The following is a 7,583-nucleotide window of genomic DNA, read 5'->3' on the forward strand; positions in this document are numbered from 1 at the left end:
ATCAATCAGGTGGCTCAGCTACAGGGCCAGTAGCAGGCCCGTGCATTTTCTTTTCCTTCTTCCTACCGCCACAAAAACAACACCAACCAGCCGGGCTGCCACGGTTCGGAATCGTAGGAGCATAAACATTTCAATATTGCGGAGTCTTGCAGGGATCCGGGGGCCTGTGTGCCGCGAATTCCTGCATGTGCTTTTTTGTTTTCTCTCTGTCATGGATCCGCCTGAGACAATGATTCCAACTTGGTTAATTGCAAACTATCTATAGTTTAAAGAACACAACATAAGTGCTAACAAAAGCAGTAGGAACTATCGGAACCTAGGGAGAAAGTGCGGTCAAGTGGCTTCTCTTAAAATCATTTAGCGAAACGAAAAAATACGGCCGCAATATGAAACACTAAAATACACAGTTAGCATGCAAGAACACTTCATTTTAGCGGGTTCTTCTTATATGTGCCCTATATTGCACTGAGCATCATGGTACTTGCGAAAATTCTGGATTGCCTAAGCCCGCGTTATGGTTAAAGAACAGCGTAGTTTCCAAAATCCCGGTTCATCACACACTGTGCATCCCTCTCCCAAGAGGACAGTTTGGTTTTCGTGCAATCACTGCCTCTAAGGAGTGAGATACTAAGGAATCACACGTCGATTAGATGCTTCGGCGTGGACTGTAATCGTCATTTTATTTCAAAAGCGTAAACATGGAAGTGAATTATTTTGCCGATCGATTTTATGTCGCCCACACGTTTGCCACGGTTCGATTTTAGATGGTACTGATTTATATATCTTTTATTAGATCATGACATTCACGACGCCTTTCATACATTAACGTTTCGCGAATATTCGCCCTCTACAGATACTGCAGAACTGTCCATATCAGACATGCTTTTCAGCCAAGGCTCAAGTTTGAGCCCAGATACGCCAACGGCGGACACCAGCCAGCGTGTTACTAAGCGTGTGGGAGAGTTTCTCGCGGCCTGTCAGCTCGCTGCATTTGGCCGCAGTGCTGCTCAGGCCCATTGTGCAGCCAAAAATAATCTTCAGTCAGACCAGCAGGCCATGCCAAATGGTCAAAACTACAACATGTTGAAAAGCTCCGAGCAAGCACATCAGGCACAGGGAAGAAGCAACAATGACGCGTTCCTGAAAAGACCGAACGGATGTCAAGGTGATTGGTCGACTCACTGGTGCAGCCACTTGGAAATGTGCCCATGCGACAACAGCGCCGTTGAAGTGTTACTGCGGACAGTTCGAATCCTCCATTTGGATAGCTAACTGCATCGCTCGGCTTCACTGAGTTTGAATATAAAGTCGCCCGAATATGCGCTTTAAGCTTCGGTGGTAACTTGTAGTGCTTAGACGGTAAAGCAATTGTTCCAGTTAGCTCGTGAAAACAGCCTCTTGTGATCTAGATGAATTAGATGAAGCTTTAAATTTGCACTTGGCTGTTGCGTTTTGTTGTCTATAGGTGCTCGCGTCCTCGCTCAATTATCAGAAACATACAGCAAGCCTGACTTCGCTGAATACGGCAGCTCAAACCTCTTAGGTACAGGCCTGAAGCGAAAAGCGCACTCCTCAATGGCCTCCAAACAGCTGTGCCTTTTTCAAGAGCGGACATGACATGCCTTCTTACGAGTTGTATGAAGAATGCTACAGCAGCTTACTGGGCAAAGCCAGAAGCCCGACAAATTCGTCTAAAAAGGCTCGATTGAACATTGAAATTTTATGTTCCGCGGCATATTCCGCGTCATCAGGCATGCTTGATACATAGACTTCGTTTAAACGTGGCTTTCACGTGCAAGTACTTGCATTTAATTGGACAGGTGGACTCGCCAGAATGTTCAACTTGTGGCATCCCAGAGACTGTGGACCATATATTATTGGTGTGCCCAGTATATGCGAGCGAAAGAAGTGTGCTAGCCGCTTCCTTGAAGTTTGGACAAGAGGCCTTTGTCGGAGGAACTGCTGCTGGGCGCTTGGCAGGACAAGGGGAAGGGTGTCCAGGCAGTGCGTGCACTTTGCCGTTTTTTGTGCTCCAGCAGGCTTGATTCGCGCTTATGAGGCAAGCTACTGTGCCTGTATATATATTTCATATGCCTTCTCCCACGTCATCACCCATCATAATCTTCTTTCTTCTCCCCTTCCCCTTCCCCAGTGCAGAGTAGCAGGCCAGATTTGAATTATTCCGGCTAACCTCTCTGCTTTTCCTTTCAATAAATCTATCTATCTATTTATCTGCGGTGTGAAGAAAACGATGCGAGTGCAGTTGTAGAATGCTTGCTCATGTCCCTCGGCTTTGTAGTGGCGCTGGCGCGGACTGTCACAAAACCGGAGCATGTTAGTAAAGCCGAAGCGAAGAGTGCCTCACCCTCGCAAGCCGTGAAAGATAATAGAACCTTGGAGAAAATCATTCTGTTCATTTTTTGGGAGAATGCCTTGCGCCTCTCAGCTCAAGAACAATACATCCTCCTCCTCCAAAGTGAAAAAGCCACTACAGACATCCAGCTTCTCCTAGGCCACTTGGAGGACACGGGCCTAGAGAGCCAACTTTAGGAACACACCACGGCTACTGCTGCCTCTTTCTATACTTTCCCCTTTTTGCCTCCCGATATCGAACTTGTCTGTCTATACGCACGCCGTGTTTGTGTCACTAGTCGTGGCAGGAATGCTCTTTTCTCTTCGTACAATCTCTCGCTCACTCATGCGCTCTCTCAGCAGTGAGCTTGAACTTTATTTGTCTTCTGTCGAAGTGCTCCTATTTAGCAACGGGAATCATCCCACTGTTAGACCAGCCGTCGAATCTGCGAGGGAACGCGCGCCAATCTTCAAAATAGTCATACCGTGTCTCTGCAATAGCCGGGCGGTCGCAGCGCCCGATGGACAGTTTGATGTCTGCTTGCTCGCTCGTTGGCCTCCCTCGTATATTTGTGCGCTCTTGTGGCCAGAGTCCTCACACTATAGCTCCTTATCATGTGACCCCGTCGGGCTGGCGCAGTGGTTACGGCGCTCGACTACTGTTACGTGCACTGACATCGCACAGTACACGGGCGCCTTGCTTTTCGACTGCAACGAAAAGCAAGGCGCCCGTGTACTGTGCGATGTCAGTGCACGTAAAGAACCCCAGGTGGTTGCAATTTCCGCAGTCCTCCACAACGGCATCTCTCATAGCCTGAGTCGCTTTGGGACGTTAAACCTCACAAACCAACCAACCAACCTTGTCAGTTGAGTTCTGCATGCGTTACGCGAGAAAGCTGGGCATGAAACTCCCGTCACATAATTGGAAGCCTCCGGCAGGCTTCTCAAGAAAGCCGAGAGCGCTTCTCCTGAAAGACCACAGCAGCTACACCCCCATACACTCTAAGGGTGCCTGGAAGTGCGCATATGAGTGGAGCATTCTACGGTGGCAAGCATCAGTACAGGTTTTAAGAGTATTGGGCATAGGACACTCAAAGCAGGCGCTCTCATTTGTTAGACTAGAAAGATCCGTACTCCCATATTTCTTCGAAGTTCGTTTTTTGTGCTGTCTTTCTCACGAGTATGACCTTGGTCGGCGGTGGTCGGCAGGTGACACGGCCGGGCAACGGTTGTTCAGTGCTTTGTGTAACTTGATGTGACCACATGTCATGGCCGAACTGAAAGTAGCTGTCAACTTGGGCAGGAAATTTCAGATTAAAATCGAACTCACCGGACCATTGGAACCTGAGTCCGACGAGCTACTCCTATGTCTGCATGACCGTTCTCAAGGTTTTAATGCAAGCGAGGCTCCTCCCCCATGTCGGGCGACATTTGCCGCCACGATTGTCCGCAAGCGATAAGTGAGACCCGAAACCGAATTGAAAAACTTAGGTGCAACTAATGAGTATTTGGTCTAACCATTCTAACTCGGCCGTGATTTATTCTTCTAATAATGTCTGTTGCCTTGAAACCTAATTTTGACAAATATAAGAGCTTGATCTCAAAGCGTATTCGCATATATGTTAACATCCGCATGACCAGCATTACCTGATCCGAGCTAGTTGATCCATTCTCTAGATTAATTTTCTAGCTAGCGGATTGTTATCTGAATCTGACGTTATTTTCATGCAGTTGTGGTTATCCCAAACCGCTCAGGTAGCCATGAATTTTAGCGCACTGTACCCCTTCCGCACGCAGAGATCATGCGTTCGACGTTACTGCGAGAACCCCTTCCCCCCCGCCGGGGTGGCGCAGTGCTTACGGCGCTCGACTACTGTTCCCAAGGACGCGGGATCGAATCCCGGCCTCGGCGGCAGCTTTTCGATGGAGGCGAAAAGCAAGGCGCCCGTGTGCTGTGCGATGTCAGTGCACGTTAAAGAGCCCCAGGTGGTCGAAATTTCCGGAGTCCTCCACTACGGCGTCTCTCATAGCCTGAGTTGCTTTGGGACGTTAAACCCCACAAACCAAACCAAACCAAACCTTCCCCCTTCCCCGCTTACAATCACATGTGAACACATACCGCCAAAGAATAAATAAAGGAATGCATTTTGTATTATTTTGTTTTGAGGCATGGCAACAAAAATAGCGGTGCTGTGCGTGGGCAATTGTTTCTCTTTCTAACGTTATCACAGACAAGGCAAGAGATGCGCGAATATCTTACGTCATGATGTGTACTACGTCAAGAAGGCGCCATTTAAGGCGCATGGATAAATCTAAAACTGCAATAAACTGCATTTGTGACGAATGCAGTAATGTATACTCCACTCGGCTGACAGCGATTAGCTTGCCGCAATAAGATCCCAGGAGCCACGTATTTTTTCGTCATGCAGAGTGTCCAGAGCAACACAGACAAAAAAACAAAATAAACTTACTAAATACCTTAGCGGTTAATAAATGACATCTACTATCACTAGGCAAAGTCTTTTAACAAGTATAGGGCGCGTTCTGCATCCATCCAAATTGCTGACGCCGCTTTCGTCACTCCAACCGCATGGTTAGAGAAATTTGCACCCCATCGGTACAGCAACGTATTCAGAGCACTCTGCACAAGACCACTAAGATGCAAGATAAAGTTCACGGTTAACGAATTGCTGTCAGCCGCTGGCCTCCGGTGTTGGCTTCGTTCCTCGGTGTTCCTGCTTCTACGCCGAATCCAGGTGTGCTGGCTCCCAACGAGAGAGCCTGTCTAGCTCTCTATTCGTCTCAGCTACCCGACGCCCGTCGCACAGTTGGCACTGTCGCAGGGCGCCTCGAGGAATTCAGCGCAAGGAAAAGTAAAGGACTGCAGCCCCGGCTACAGTGCGCATGCGCGTCAAAGTGGGCCGAATGTGTTCGGCCTCAGGAGAGTACCGTGGCTCCTTTTGTTGCCCCCCTTCGCTGATAAGGAGAACGCTTGTATCCCTGGCGAGGCTCGCCACAAGTGTTGCGCTTCACCGGCGCTGTTTGGCTCCGGCAGCGGGGCGGTTTTAGCTGAGAAAACGTAAGCAACAGTAAAGAGCTAGCTTCAAGGCAACGAGTTTTCCGGGAAGGTGAGTTGCGAAACAAGCAGAGAGAAAATAATACAATACACAACCGGAAGAACGTGATACATTGGGTTTACTAGTCTATCTTCGGCACACGGAAGAGGAGAGACACGAGTGCCTTCTTAAGAGATGTATAATTATTCGATAACCACGCAACAAAGCGTTAAAAGTCGAAGTGCGTTTTTTCAGAGCTATTTGTACCTTGCTTCATGTGGTTTTTTAACAGCCATGGCGTTTATCCGGAATAAACTAAACGTGAAGGCCTTCAATTACCCTAATCATCAACAAAATTGCAGCCTAACAATGCCCATTGAGGACAAATGCCCTTTTCATTATCTCTCCAATCCGCTCTCTATTGTGCTCACATCATTTCGACAAGCTTCATAACCTCATCCCCGTATACCTAACTTGCTGCCTCGCCTTGCTATGCTTGGCTTCCGTAGTAATCCCATTTCTTACTTTTAATCCCCGATCGGTTATTCTGGCTTCGCATTGCATAACCTTGCCCATGCCTATTGTTCTTCAGTCTGGCCAGAATATAATTGCTGTCTATTCCATCATGAAGAAATGCGGGCTACTTGTCTTTTAATGCTATCCATGTCATATTCCGGTATAAATAAGGAATTCATTAATGTGGAACTTCTCATGTGGAACCTTTTTTTCGTTAGCTTTACGTTGCTACGCCATAGGTATGTGCCGGTTAAATTTAGCCGCTATGCGATTTGCTCTAGATTAATATTGGTAAACAGTGATTGGAGATATTAAAGTACTATCCAAATGCATTCCACCACATTTTTATTATCTTAATAATAATAATTGGTTTACAGGAAGGGAAAGGCGCAGTATCTGTCACACTTGTTTTCTGTGGACTCTATGGACACCTTAAGGGAAGGGAGGTTGGTTAGTTCACAGGGAGGGAAAGGCGCAGTATCTGTCACACTTGTTTTTGCGGACACCTGAACCGCGCCGTAAGGGAAGGGAGGAAGGTGGGAGTGAAAGTAGAAAGAGAGAAAGAGGAGCCGTAGCGGAGGGCTACGGAGTAATTTCGACCCCATGGGGATCTTTAACGTACGCTGACATCGCACAGCACACGACGCCTCTTCGTTTCGCCTCCATCGAAACGCAGCCGCCGAGGTCGGGTTCGAACCCGGGTACTCCGGCACAGTAGTCGGGCTTCTTAAGGAGAGGCGAGTATGGGGCAAATACAGGAGAGTAGAGGGTGTGGGCACTGAAATGTGGATGGGCAGGCGATCGCTCAAATCATGCGTTAAGTCACGGTGCTGACAGGTGCAGATGCGGAGGTGCTCCCTGGAGTCTTTTCTTTTATTTTTGTTCTTTTTCGGAGGTGACAGGGGACGAGCAATGACCGTGTAAGTACGCTCAAGGAAGGGCCCTCTCCCCCGGCTGATACAGTTTGGGGCCGTCTATATACACCATGATTCAAGGAGGTGCGTTTTCTATAATTGGTTTCGGTCTCCAGGACGGATATTTCTAGAAAATTAATACTGTGGTCAGAGTCCTCGGAATGTTCCGCTATAGGTTTGCGTTCTCTTAAGTTCCATACATCATCCTTATGTGTCCAGATTATTTCCTGTAGGTTTGGTATGGTTTAATTGGTGGGGTCTAGAGTCCCAAAGCGAATCAGGCAATGAGACACACCGTAGTGTAAGGCTCCGGAAATTTTCCCCACCTGGGGTTCTTTAACTTGCACTGACATCGCACAGCACGTGGCCGCCTTGATTTTCGCCTGCATTAAAAGGCGGTCACTGCGGCTGGGATTCCATCCCGCATCCTTGCGGACAATGGTCAGAGGTCCTAACCACTGCGCCATAGCGGTGCGCGAGTTCTTTCCTTAGGTTCTTTCCTAAGCCAAACGAACACCCTAAAGGGAAGAATTTGTTTCACCACGATGGCGTAATTCTTCAGAGCCGACGAGTTACTCGGAGTGTACAGGAATATCCCAGTCGAAAAAAACTACATAACTGTGTCAAAATTACGACAAAATGCCCTGTAGTTCTGTAGTAACCATCAAATTTTTCTGTAGTTCTGTAGTACTTTTCTGTAGTTCTGTAGTTTTTCTGTAATATATTTCTGTTGTCTGTAGTTCTG

This window comes from Amblyomma maculatum, chromosome 5 (genome assembly GCF_055883805.1).
Source record: "Amblyomma maculatum isolate TAMU_Amacu chromosome 5, ASM5588380v1, whole genome shotgun sequence".
Lineage (NCBI taxonomy): Eukaryota > Metazoa > Arthropoda > Arachnida > Ixodida > Ixodidae > Amblyomma > Amblyomma maculatum.